The sequence below is a fragment of the Uloborus diversus genome, chromosome 2, assembly GCF_026930045.1.
Source record: "Uloborus diversus isolate 005 chromosome 2, Udiv.v.3.1, whole genome shotgun sequence".
NCBI lineage: Eukaryota > Metazoa > Arthropoda > Arachnida > Araneae > Uloboridae > Uloborus > Uloborus diversus.
In genome coordinates this window covers 59862871-59876739 of record NC_072732.1, presented here as the reverse complement: position 1 = coordinate 59876739, position 13869 = coordinate 59862871, and the positions used below count along the sequence as shown (strand labels likewise).

The window sequence follows — 13869 nt, the reverse complement described above, 5'->3', positions numbered from 1 at the left end:
TTTCTTTTTTGTGCGGAAAAGTTAAAGGTTTTCTTGGCGGGGAAATTATTACAACAAGGCTGTTTTTGATGATCACATTATTTATACGTCACCACGAACCAGTTACATAAACTCAATCTTAAGAGCATTAAATTTAGATTTTTAAATCAATGATTGTTATGTTTTTAAAAAATTTTGAAATGTTTTTCTTCTATTGTCGGAGCACATGCATATTGCTTTCTAATATGTAAGCAATGGCTGAATCATTCCGAAATTTCGATATTGAATAGATATTGAGTGCGAATGTAGAATATATTTTTACCCAGACTCTTTTTTTTTTTTTGAAATGGATATCACAAACTATTATAATTATTCATTTCAATTCAATGTTTTGATAACTTTTCAAAAACACTAACGGTATGTTTCTGCGTTTGAAGTCTCAGTAAGCAAGTAGAATATTCAAAAAAGGAACATCCTTGGTTTCCTTTTGAAACAAAGAAGTTTCCAATCTTTTTGCTTCAAAAAGATCTCTCTGTAAGATTTCCATCTGTAAGAGTAATCTAAAACATTAGAGTAACGGTACCAGTCATAGACATGCTTAAGACATCGCTCTCATATTAACTCAATTTTCTGAGCCTTTTAATGTATTTAGACTTTTTAAAATATTTTTTCTTTTCATGCAACTACATCTCATCTAACGTTTGGTTGCTTCTGGATTCTCTGAATTAGTTAATTCTATTTTTCTTTGCTCAATTTCGGAAAAAAGGTCCGAACGCCCCAGTAACAGAAACCGAAAATTCTGATGATACCCAGAAACAGGAAATGATGAGTGATGGATAGAATTTCACTTTTCTCTTCAAAATGTGCAAAAGTTCTTTATTTTTAGATCTAAAACCTTATTAAATTCAAATGAACATGAAACACCGGCAGACCTCGTTGGTAGCTGTTCATAACCTTCCACCACTGCCTTGTAAATACCAACTGGCTCATAAAATCCATTCTGATGACACTAGATGGCTGCATCATATTCGTGGGCCACAGCAACATCAGTTTTACGCGCCTAAAATTCTTATTATTTAAATCCAAACTGATGACTGTCTGTTACCGGACACTTGTTTGTTGCTGGTGCCATTACCCTATAGTTTTGGAGGTGCTATAAAAATGTCATTAAGTTGAGCAATATTTACAGTGGAAGCCCGATGTTGCATTCTTCTTTGAGTAGAAGGAAAGTGAAATTAATTGTCAAAATGTTAAAAAAAGGAGAGCAACAAAATCATAAGTTGAATTGACATCAAGAGAAGGGGAAAAATAGATGCTCAAGGTTGCAGAATTTCACATTTCACACCGGCGAACAATAAACTGGCGCATTCAGAGAAGGATATGAAAGTACGAAACATGCGTTTTTTTTAAATTACTGATTCATATTTAACTTCATAATATTTTCTATTCAAGCATTGAATATTGGCATTTTCCACTTATTTACTTAATAATTAATTTAGTATTGTTTAATTAAATTTAATTAACAACTTTCCTTATATTATCTTTCCTGTGAGTGGACGTTATTACTGAGTCGTAAGTTGGGTCCAACAAATCTTGGGCACCAGGTCACACTGGCGGCTAAAAACTACCTTGGCGACTAGTTCTTTCAGAACAAGAATCCTTTATAAGCCATATTGAGTTGACTTTTTTAATAAACTCTGAGAAATATTTTGCGCCTAATTTTCTTTCCTTTTGGTCGGTCTTCAAGTCATAAGTACAGTACTGGCCAGAATGGATGATTCACTTGTTTTTTCCCATTCATAGCGATGTATTGGCACCAGATGTTTGTTTTGGTTGTCTACCAAAGTGAAGGTGTTCTTGATTGGTATTTGGTTAGTTAATTAGTTGTGTTCGCCGTGTGTTGATGTACAAATCTTTGCAGAAGGTGCAGTGAAATAATATCCAAAAGCCTGGTAAAAGAAGTTTATGGGACATTCGTACACAAATAAAGATTCTGAGCTAAGACGGTTATAGTACTCGGGAAATTGCTGCCAGATTACAATTGACAAAAGACATATTCCAGCTCTATAATTACTTTCAAAACAACCGGAAATTATGGATATTCATAGCCAAAAGGTTGGTTACAAGAGCACAAGTAAGCACATGGATGATTCCATCATTTTGTCAGCGAAGGACTCACCCAGAAAATCAGCGAAAGCAATCCAAGCTGGTTTACCAAAAGATGATAATGTACCCAGCCAAAAGACAATCCGCAGGAGGCTATTCAATGCCAATTCAAAGTCCTACCAGCTTGCTAAGAAGCTTAAATTTTCTCCGAAAAATTATTGTGTAATCCTTGTGAAAAATTATGTTTTTCCATGACTGATCGTATCCAAGCTGTATTGTAAAAAAAAAAGGTTTCCACACCAAATATTGAACCCTTTCTCAATTATTATTATATACTAAGCTTATATAACTAAAATTAATAATTCCTATAAAATAAATACTAAGTTAAATGCTATCATACTTGTGCATTCATAAACATCACAGTTTTTCACAAATCTGAGAGAAAATAAGAGACTCCGACTCTTGGTATCTATTCTGACCAGTACTGTATATTTTAAAAAAGGAAAGATTGCGAAAAAGTAAGACAAAATCATAAGGGGAAGAAAACATAAACCTGGGACCAAAAGGATGTAATATAGGTGTATCTTTAACGATAGTACTTTGTTACATTGCATTATACACAGGTAGCGTTGACTGTTTATATGCGTTTTGATTCTTTTCATGGCGTCATAGTTCATCAGAAAGAAAAGGGGAAAAAAGGAGAGGTATTGATAAAGGAATATTTTTAAAAAAATCTGCAGGCAAAATAATTTTTTTTAAAAATTGAAATGCATTTAAATTAACGCAATTGTTACAAAAGAAATATTCAAATGACAGAGACACCAAATGTATACGTAATGCAATCCTATAGTGCATTCAATTCAGACTTAAAAAGAAAATATGCATTATGAATACACGAAATGATATTATATGTTTAAATGTTATATCAAGTTTCTTAAATGTAAACCTTTTTTATAAATGAACTGGATAAAACTGACAGATTTTTCATACATTTTTTTATTGAAAAAAAAGGAGCTTCATTTGAAGTTTAAAATCTGCTCTCTCTTGAAGCACATCTAAAACCGCAAAAAAACTTATTTGCTTTTTTTTTCATTATGTAAAAACGTTAGCTAAGGAAACAATTTGGGGAATATTTATAAGTAGCAGTAACTTTCCCATTATTCAACCAACTCTCGATATTGTAAGTTAGGGACATCTCGACACTAGGGAGGTCTCGACGTTTTTAAGAGTACTCTTTAAAAGTGGGGGCTGGTAGAGTTGCGAAATCTGAGATAAAATAAGAGACTCCGACTCTTGGTATTTTAAATCTTCAACTCTCGACTCCAGCTCCACGACTCAGATTCTGACTACACAGATCAGATGGAAACCACTGCATTGGAGTAACATATGAGTGTTGTGTACCGTTGTGAATCGCAGCTCTGAAAAATTTAGAGATTAAACAAGAAAATATGTATCAAATGTCTATCAGCTAAGTTCTTCATTGTTTACAAAGCTCGAATTGTAAGATTACATTGATAACGATAGAAAAAGTAGACGATGTTTTAAATCTTTGACGAGTTCCAAGTGTATAAGATTAGACATTCAGCAACACGGCTGTGTGCACAAAATGTCTTCTTAGTTAGAGGGACGTCTTTTTTATCATTTATTAGAGTGAGCGATTTACAGAAATCGCTCACTGTTTTCAAAAACGTCATAACTCAAAAGTTAGCGATTTTGAGTTGCGCCTTTTTTGAACTGCTATGAATGAGTAGTATATCTCTGCAAGACCTGCATTTCTATCTTTTCATATTTTGCAGTCTGAGAGCAAACTTTCGTGCATTTTCAAGAATTTTCGGAATGTTCTTTTCATGAATGTCACATCGTGGGCTGTGCTTGATCCCTTAGGCATGAAACATGTGTGTCGTTTAGTGAAAAATGATATTATTTATTCCGAAAACAGTAATGCATACAAAAAGGAGCATTTTTCATTCTTATTCAAGAACATATTAGTTGCACTTATGTCGGTATCGTAAGGCGAACAATTAATAACAGTAGTGACACATTTTGAGATATTTCAAATAGTATCTTCGAAATTTAATGCAAGAACGCTATAAATAAAACTCAACTTTTAAAAAATTATATTTTTTACATTTTTTCTTCATGAAACAGGGAAGAAGCACCAGATTTTCTTGAAAAAGACCTTATACGTAGGAAAAAGTTCAAACTTGAAATATAGTTTCACCACATGATATCTTACTTTTAATTTTTAAAATCGCTCACCTGAAAAATCACTTTTTTTTTTGAGATATAACGCTGTTGAAAGGAGTAAGCAAAATGTGTATTTCGGTAAAATTTTGACAATTTGGCCATGATGAAAGCTCGCTATGTTGAGTTTTTCCTAATTAGTATATTTTAAGTCATGATTGAATAAAATACTTAATTTATTTACTTAAAATTATTTTTAATTTTGACGCATTTTGTTCTACGCTGTGGTGGTCCAATGACGTGATCATTTATCATGCAATCAAGGTTCATTTTGAATCCTGAAGGGACAAATTTTCCTCAATTTCTGGAGTTTCTCCTCTATGTCAAGAGATTTAAGGCCTACAGTCTCCGAGCTTTGCCAAATACTGGAAGCTAAGTCGCAATAAGACGTCTTTGCAATACGTTCGAGAGAAACTTAATTGTTCATACTATTTCTTTCAAAATCCGTTGTTTTGCAGCCTGGTACGTACCCGTCGAGATCTCCGGTAGTTAAGTGGATGTTTTGCTTTAGACAATTTTTAGTGTATTTATATGATGTATGGTGTTATTAGGCCAAAACAAATTTTCGCAGCGTGGTAGCGGAATAGACGAAGATTTTTTTTTCTGAAAAAATAAATTATTTAATTCTCAAGTATCAACCAGTTATTCATCTAACTTTTTGTTCTTTATGGTGCCAGTTATTCATCTAACTTTTTGTCCTTTAAGGTGCTCGTCATTCATCTAACTTTCCTTTATGGTGCTCAGATGTTCGTTAACTACTGTAATAAATTTTAGAAAGCTTTTTTGCTCTCATAGTTAAAAATATTTTTTACCTGTTGTAGTTCACCAGGTTCAAAAAAAGAAATATGTTGCGCAGTTTCAATTTTTCGGTTAATTTCGTCACAACAATTGAAAACGTTTTCACTTTTAAATTGATTGGAGCATTTTTTTGTATTGTTAATAAGTCTCAAAAAGTATAAAGTTCTGCATTTATTTTCAGAGCATCTATTTGTAGCATTTAAAATGTATTAATCTTTTCTGATTCGATGATTGTAATGTAAGTGATTGCAAGTTAAAAAAATTTACAGTATATTTTTTTTCACAGTGATTATTTCTATATAAATAAGGAGGATATATCAGGAGACAGATTCATTTTCATTTTTATACATAAACGAAGTGAAAAAAATATTTACAAATTCCAATTAGAATGACGTATTTAGCACTAATAGGATGAGTAAAATAAGGAAGGAATGAATTTTGCTGAAAATTCCGTGCAAGCATTTTGTCATTACAGGAAACTTTTCCAGCTCCTGAATTGGAACTATTTGCCGAAATGCCTTGCCTTTTCTGCTACATACTTTTCTCTGGGTATCTTATTACATATCGTCGCCGCAGATCAAATAGTAAAACATCTAAACCCTGAAATAACAGTATGATATCCTACTGTTCCTCTGAGGAGACGATATTTTCTTTGATGTCTTCGCAAGAGTAATTTTTTCAAAATTTAATCATAATATCACATCTATAAATCAAATTAAAAATAAGGTTTTTTAGTGAAAGAGATTATAACTTCAAATAAATATAATTACATAAAACTTGATCACAAATCATTCATGACTAAGCAATAGCTCTCCTTAAAAGTAGAACAAAAGCAATTTAAAAACATCTCTTTTTAAACAAAAATGGCCCGTAATATTGTTTTACTGTCCGTTTGGCAGATTAAAAGCAAAAAAAAAAAAAAAAACTTGTTCTTTTTGGATGTCACTGACAGTTAGTTAGAGCAATATTCTTACAACAGTAAAGATAAAAAGATTATTTTTTTCTTCATCGAGCAACTGCAAATGATACGTGAATGGCTATAAAAAGAAAAAATTGGTTCATTACGTGATAAGATTTTACAAGGACAAAGTTTACTTAACACTTCTTTGGAGAAATGTGATATGATGGTTTTTTGACGGTTTACAGGAAACGTTCATTTGCAGTTTATCCAATGTATATATATATTTTGTTTTGAACATGAGCTCTATACTTAAACTGCTAAAATAATACACTTTTTTTTCTTAACATTTACAAAAATTGTTTCTTTTTTTCAAAAATGTTTCAATAAGGAAAATTTTTACGAAAGTATCGCAACAAATCCTGAAATAATTACTAAAAGCTTAAACAACATCCATGTTTATTGATTACAAAACAAAAATGAGTACATGAATAAAACAGGAGAATAAAAATAAAGTTTTGTTCGAATAGTTGTTCGCTGTATGAGAAAGGCAGAGGAAACTAAAAATACTTTCAAACTTTAGATTAAAAATTGAACGAAAAGGTATTATTTGTCACACATATTATGCCATTTTGCTGTACATTACAATTCCGACAGCTTGGCTTCCATGACAGTTCATAAAATAATACCAAAGATTTCCACACCCAATTAAGTACTTTAGTCAAGACAAAATTAATTTGTGAACTTACTCATATCTGCTATAAAGTCCAACGAAATGAGTCAATCAAAGTAATCCATGCGGCGGAAAATACCCAACCAACAATTGACCATCCTCCGGAGACCAAGACTACCGGTGTGAATTGATGAGAATTCCAAGATCGAACTGGCGTATCAGGATGACCTACTGACACAGCCAGCGCGGGAATCAGTGTTAAATGGATAAGCAAAGGTTGTGGCTACGGATTTTGACCCACGCCGGAAACTTATGAATCCACTGAAGCGACCCACGCATCAAAAGGAACTTCCAAGGTTCCGGCAGATTTAATGAGTTTCTTGTTCGATGTCCTCAGGGTCAAGTGAATAAATGGTTCACCGCAACTGGATGAGACAATTTTAATTGAGTTATGTAATGTTCATTTCATATCGTTTGCTATTAATGTTTAGAATGTTTCTTAGTGTTATCTAAATTGTTTTTTCATAATAGTTTTTCATTTTCGTCTCCGATACTCACAAATGCATTTTTATTACCTTGTTTTGAATTTGAATTTGTCTTTGGTGATTCTTCTATGTAATTGAGTTTATGAAATGAAATTCTACGGGTTTGTTTCGTCCCGTTCTCTCCATTTGTGTCTTAGTTTGAACAATCTTAATGGCTGAATATTTTCAGTTTAGCATTAAGTTACCGTCCCTTAGTCAGGGTTAAGGGAGAACTAATGCAACAGACCAGACAGCGCAGTTATCACATCCAGAGACTGCAAGTATCTGGAGGTTCGACTATGACTTTTGAGGATACTGGGTACAAACTTGATTTGGTGCCCCTTCCCTTTTTGCTAATGCTACCAGAGACAGTGGGACTATAAAATATTTTGGTACTTACATATAAGCAGCCAAATTTGGCGCAGTCTTGTATGACAATACATAATATTACACATGTACACATAGCAATAATATAAATAGAAGTGATATGTATGACCTATATACATTATAATATAATATATTGTCAAATTTAGCTGGTTGTAATGTAACTCAAGTACCAATCTAATAATACTGCAAATGCATACTTTGATCAAATCACTTTTTATTGATGGAATAACATTTGCGAGGTAATATGTTTTAAAGCCAATATTTATTCAAAATAGGCTTTATTTAACTCAATACAACGTTTAGAAAGGTCACGTAGTTCATCCATAAATATTTTAAGTTCGGTTTCAGGAATGCTCTTTAGCATTTGCGCCACGGCTGCTTGAATGGCTGGAACTTCATCGTAAAAAGCTTCTTTCATTGCAGTTTTCAGTTTTGGGAACAGGAAATAGTCACACGATGATATATCAAGCGAATACGGAAGGTGATAAGATACAGAATCATTTTCTGTTTTGTCTGTTCAAAACTTTTTACGATGACGTTTCATCCGTTCAAGCAGTGACACAGGTGCTAAAGAACATTCCCAAGTTCGAATTCAAAGTCTATGGATGAATTGGTTGACTGTTCAAAACGTTGTGTTGAGCTAAGTTGATCCTATTTAAAAAAATAGCTTTAAAACATAATATCACGCTTATTTTATCCATTAGTGAAAAGTTCGGTTCGTTTTTTACTGTGCATACTGCACTGCTAAGCGCAAAAGTCATATCTGTAGCTGAGTCCAAAATGAGAAAATGCAATTTGAAGTTTTGTGCGTCCATGTATTCAGTTGCAATATTTTCAGATTAAAAAAAATATATTTCCCATTGACAAATGACCATAAAACAGGTCCTTAAGGGAAAGAAATGTGACAAAAAACCATCTGATGACCGTAAAGCAATTTTGATAAATACTGTTGATATTAATTTTGTGCTTAGCACGGAAGTATAGTGGTTTTAGGATTTGTGAAAGAGATTAACGTGTCAAGAAAAAAAAATCCCTCTAGATTTAATGTTTACATGTTGCTGTACTCTCCTTATTTGGTGCCCTCAACTTTTAATGCCCTTGGCTTACACCTCATGCTTAAATCCCTTGATTTGAACCTGGACTCTCTGAAAATGTATATAACAGAAATTATTCACCTGTTTTTTTTTTTTTTTTGGGGTTCTTAGCCATTAGCTCTGCTTTGGCAGTCCGCTGATTTTCTTACGTCATAATGATGATTCTAGCTATTCTAGGCAACTTTAATAAAGAACAGATTTCACTCTTTTCTCCGTTTGGAATATGAGCAGCTGCGCGGTTATATTTTGAAACCATGGAGAACTTTGAAAGATGGTGTTCATAAAAGTGCTCTGGAATTTAGTTGATCAACAGTTCCTTTTATTTGAACTTGAGAATGATAGACTGAGTAAAGTAGAATGTTTTTAATTTCGTTTTTGAATTGGGTGGATGAGGCTATCCTTTGGCGTATATCCTTTCTTCTAAATGTGTGAAATGAACTATTTTTTGCTTTCATGTTGAATGATCTGACTCATTCAAGCTCTAAAATATGGTTTAAAAATAATTTTCCAGGTTATTTGATCCACAAGGGTTTATTATTTCCACAGGTATGTAAATTATGCTGACAATTTGCTGCGAAGTTCATATGGAGTATGAAATGCCATTAATATTTTTTTCAAGCTTCAAGCCATTCAATTGTAAATTTTTAGTAAATAGCAAGACTAAAACCGCAAAAAAGAAAAAAAAACGACTTTCGAATTTTTAAAATTACTTTGATTTATGAAATTTTGAATTCAAGTTATGTTTTTCGCAATCACGAGTTGCGACAGGACTCTACCAATTGGTTGCTACCCCACTCGCTTGTTTCTAGAAACAGTTCCTGTCCCTCTTTTTGGGCGGTTACGTGTGCATAGTTGTGGATGTGTAGGCTTGTGTGTGTGCGTAGACCTGTGTGTATGCGCGTGGGCGTGTGTGTATGTGTGTAAAGGCGCGTGTGTGTATATGTGTAAAGGCGCGTGTGTGTATGTGTGTAAAGGTGCGTGTGTGAATGTGTGTGATTTTGTATGAGCGTGCGTGCGTGTAGGACATGGACGCCACCGACCAGTAGCAGCGGCTACCGGGAGGAGTCGCGCCTGCAGAGGACGGTGGGGTTGAAAAAGGAACCAAACATCAAGGACGGTCAAATAAAAACAATTAGCAATCGTGATTGCTCAAAAAAAAAAAAAAAAATCAAATTACTGTATAGATTTTTTTAAAAAAAATGTTATTGTCACATGTAATGATTATACATCTAACTAATTATAAGTAATGGTGTCCTGGCCATTTGAAAGTGAAATAACTATAAACTGTTAAACTGTTTGCGTTAAGATCAATAATGTAAAAACTCACTGACTCACTAGAAGATTAATTCTAGTACCTATACGCTTAAGAAATTATGGAAAAATGCATGAAAAATGATAAATCGTGGTATAATCAAGGAAAATACAGTTCTTAAGGCATTAAAGTTCAATGTGTCACTTGCATTCTTAAGATACTTTAATATTACGATGGGCGGAGTACGAATTAATACAGTAAATTTAGTAAAACAATAAAAAATGAATTTAATCAATGTTTGTAGTGGTTAAACTCTGTTGACGAAAAGAAAATCCATGCTTGTTTCTCAATTTGCTAAAAAAAAAATATTTTTGCTTCAAACTTTTACGCGAACGTTTGTAACAATTTCTTGGACCTAAACTTGCTAGAAAACTTTCTTTCATACCAATGATTTGTTAACAGAACACAAACGTTCTCCAAATGCAAGAGAGTAAGTATTATTTCCTACAGCTAATCTATTTCAATGACTAATGCTCTGAATATAAGGTTTGAAGTCTGTTCTGCATATGTGTCTTATGAGATATTTAAAAACGCATGTACTTCAAAGTAAACAACACTACAAACGGCTTAGTAAGGCGATTAAACTAAAACCCGCGAAACATTAAACCCTTGTGTAATTTTAGCTGCTCTTTGGCGACCTAAATATAGTTTCCAACACTGCAATTATAACCAACAACGCAGCTACGATGCTTCAAAGATTAAAAGGTGGAGGAGACTTAATCTTTTAATCATATTGAGATTTTGTTTACATTGAAAAACACTCATTTTAATGCAACCTAACATAAGAAGTGTAGAAATGAGTAGCGATACATTGGAAAGCTATTGGTCGTATTTTTAGAAGAGTGAGAAAAATGAACTTGGTGTTATTGACCTATGAAACGGTTGGTAATCGCAATTCTTTTTCAAACCACACATAATATTTTTTCGTTCGATCCTCAATAAAAGTACTTTTTGTGCTTATAACGTAGATTTTATGCACCTATGCACATAAATTGATTTGAAATAGAAATTATATATTTGTTTAATCGCATTTATGTGTGGATTTCAAAGTATTTTTTTTCTTAATTCCACTGGGATGCGAACCTTAAGTTTACTAACGTCTATACTTTTTTTGTGACCTTTCAGATTACAAAAATTTATTTTATTTGAACAATGCAATTAAAAGTGATTCAAGTAGTTTAATAGCTTAGAACGACGAGGATTAAGTAATTCGTTGCTTTCCAGTGACTTTTACGGAGCTTTTAATGCGTTTCATTCTCTAGTTAAAGTATAAAATACTGAACATAATTAATGTAACCAGGATTTCAATTTATCTTGTGTCTAAGGTATTAAATTTGATTACTTTAAAAAATAATATCAAAGATCAATTCAAGTCTCATAGTTTACACTTTTAATGACGAAAAATGTAAAAAAATATGTGTTTAACTATTTAAAACTTGCTGTGGTTAAATGTTAAATGCTATCTTATTTCAAAGGTTAAAGGGTCCATCTCACTTAAAAAACTCATCGATGTAATATCCATTAGAAAAAAAAAATATTTTGAATTTTCACATCCTGAATTCAAATTATGTTTTTCGCAATCACGAATGTGTGTGCATGTAGGCTTGTGTGTTTGTGTCTGTGTGCAGGCATGTGTGTGGGTGTATGTACGTGTGTATAGGTATGTGTGTATATGTAGGTGTGTGTATGTGTGGGTATGTACGCGCGTGTGTGTATATGTGTCTGTGTGTATGCGTGATTGTGTAGGATATAGACGCAACCTGGAGACACTATTCGCTGAAGGAGCAGCATCGTGAGTCCGGTCGACGGTGGTGCTGCAAAGGATTTCGGGGGGGGGGGGATAAACTCATAGGGAATATCGAAACCGTCAAGTGAAAACAATAAACAATCGTGATTGCTCAAAAAATTCTGGGCTGAAAAATAGATACTTAAAATGAAGAAGGGAATAACACGCAGAGTTTACAGTGGATACTTTTTTTTTTTAAATCATGGTTAGTACACATGCAATTTATGATAATCCTTGACGAGTGAATGCGTGTACGTAGACAGCTCAAAAGTTGAAAGAGAAGCTGATTTGAGCTTACATTCTAATTCATTTTCTGCCTAGCCCTTAGAGATTTTCAGGAGTTCTTTAAAATGAAGTAAGATACGAATTTATTTAATGTGTAGGAATTTATTTAATGTGTAGTTATTATGCAGTAAGTACAAAGAAGTGCAATTCTATATCAAATGCTAGTCAACCAATTTGCATTAAACCTAAACAATTTGCCCCCCTCCCCATTGTGTTTACGTTTATTCAAAGGTTTTTCAACTATATTCAAAGCTTACTATCAATTAGTATAAACACTACTACGTATTTATTTGCTTAAGATCTCTCGGGACATCCGCCCCCGTACCTCTATTCAATTTTATGAGAAAAACCGCTTCGAGGTGATCACCCCTGTAGTACGAACTAATTTTTTGCCAAATTTCATGAATATCCGCCGAATGGTCTCGGCGCTATGTGTGTAACAGTCAGTGATCCAGATATCCAGTCGCACAGATTTTCAGCTTTATTATTAGTAATGAATATAGGTGCGGCTCGGCGTTGCACGATCAACAGTGAAAATAAAAATTGTGTCAAGTAACAGATGTTCAACAAGCAGACTAAAAAAAAAAAAAGAAAAATAATAGTGTAGAATTTTCCGTTAGCGTGTAGAAAAGAGCAATTTTATTACTGCTCCCCCGCATCGTGGGTGTTGTGAGGGTGCTGTTTACGCCACTGTCTTCTACTTAAGCATAATCAGAAGTTAGATAGCTATGGGAAAACAGACGAGTACTGAAACTGATAGGTCGGGATAAAAATGCTTTGACGGTGAAACACCTGCTAAAAGTACTAAAATACTTAAAACATAAAAAAGTCTTGAGACTCACAGTACAACATTACTTCATTGGTGGGGGGGGGGGGGGACCCGTGATTCCGAGCAATTTGTAAAAAACTTTTGAAAAATGGAAGACAAACAATAATTGATGATTTTTTAAAAATAATGATTAATTTTCATATTTGAACGGAAAAATCCAGAATATAATGATAGTTTTTTTTTTTTAATCTTACTTTGACACTCAGTTTGGGTAACGTAAGCTGGTATATTCGTTTGTTTTCGTCGACCATTTATTGTAATCAATCGATTATCTTTTATCAAAACCACTGTGTCCCCAAAATATCACATTAAGCGGAGATTATCGTAACTCATAAAAATAGTTCTTCCATTACATAGCAATAATAAACGCTCATAGTGGACTATAAATTAAAAAATGTAGCGCTGGTGATAGTTAATTCATGTTAAAGGTAAAAATCTGGATTAATTAATAAATTCTCTCAATTAGTTGAGACAGAACAATGAGTGTTATGAAATGTGCAAACTTACGTCTCTTGACCTTCTGCTGCATGTTAATGACCAATAGTTTAAACAGACAACTATTAACCCCGCCAAAATAAATCGAGTCTCTTCAGTTTGGTTTGCGAAACAGAGAAGACGGTGTTTATCAATGCGGAACTAAGAGGCAGAAAATTTTACCTCTATCATATTTCCGAAAAGAATAAAAATAATAACAAAATGAAAAATGCTAATATCTCTAACGATGCTTTCTCAAAAGTCCTTAACTCCTGGGGAGTGTCATTGGTTCAAGGTCGTAGTGTTTCCCAGTAAGACTGAAATTATGATACGAAACGCATCGAAGCATGTATTTGATGCACAAAACAAGTATTTCTGAATCCCAAGACGCCAAGAACATGGGTATTAATATCCGTTAGGAACAAAGGGACTTTTATCTTACTGACGTTTGAATATTCGTTACCGCTTGTGGGAGGGGTG

At 33.3% G+C, this 13869-nt stretch overlaps 1 protein-coding gene across 1 annotated transcript in view; it reads right to left on the bottom strand.

Moving 5' to 3' along the window:
* Positions 1–13498, bottom strand: part of LOC129217070 (uncharacterized) — a 119186-nt gene extending 105688 nt beyond the window's left edge. The window contains exon 1 of the mRNA XM_054851316.1: positions 13423–13498. The gene's annotated coding sequence lies outside the window, so the exon portion shown is untranslated. The remainder of the gene's footprint in view (positions 1–13422) is intronic.
* Between the last annotated feature and the right edge of the window lie 371 nt (positions 13499–13869).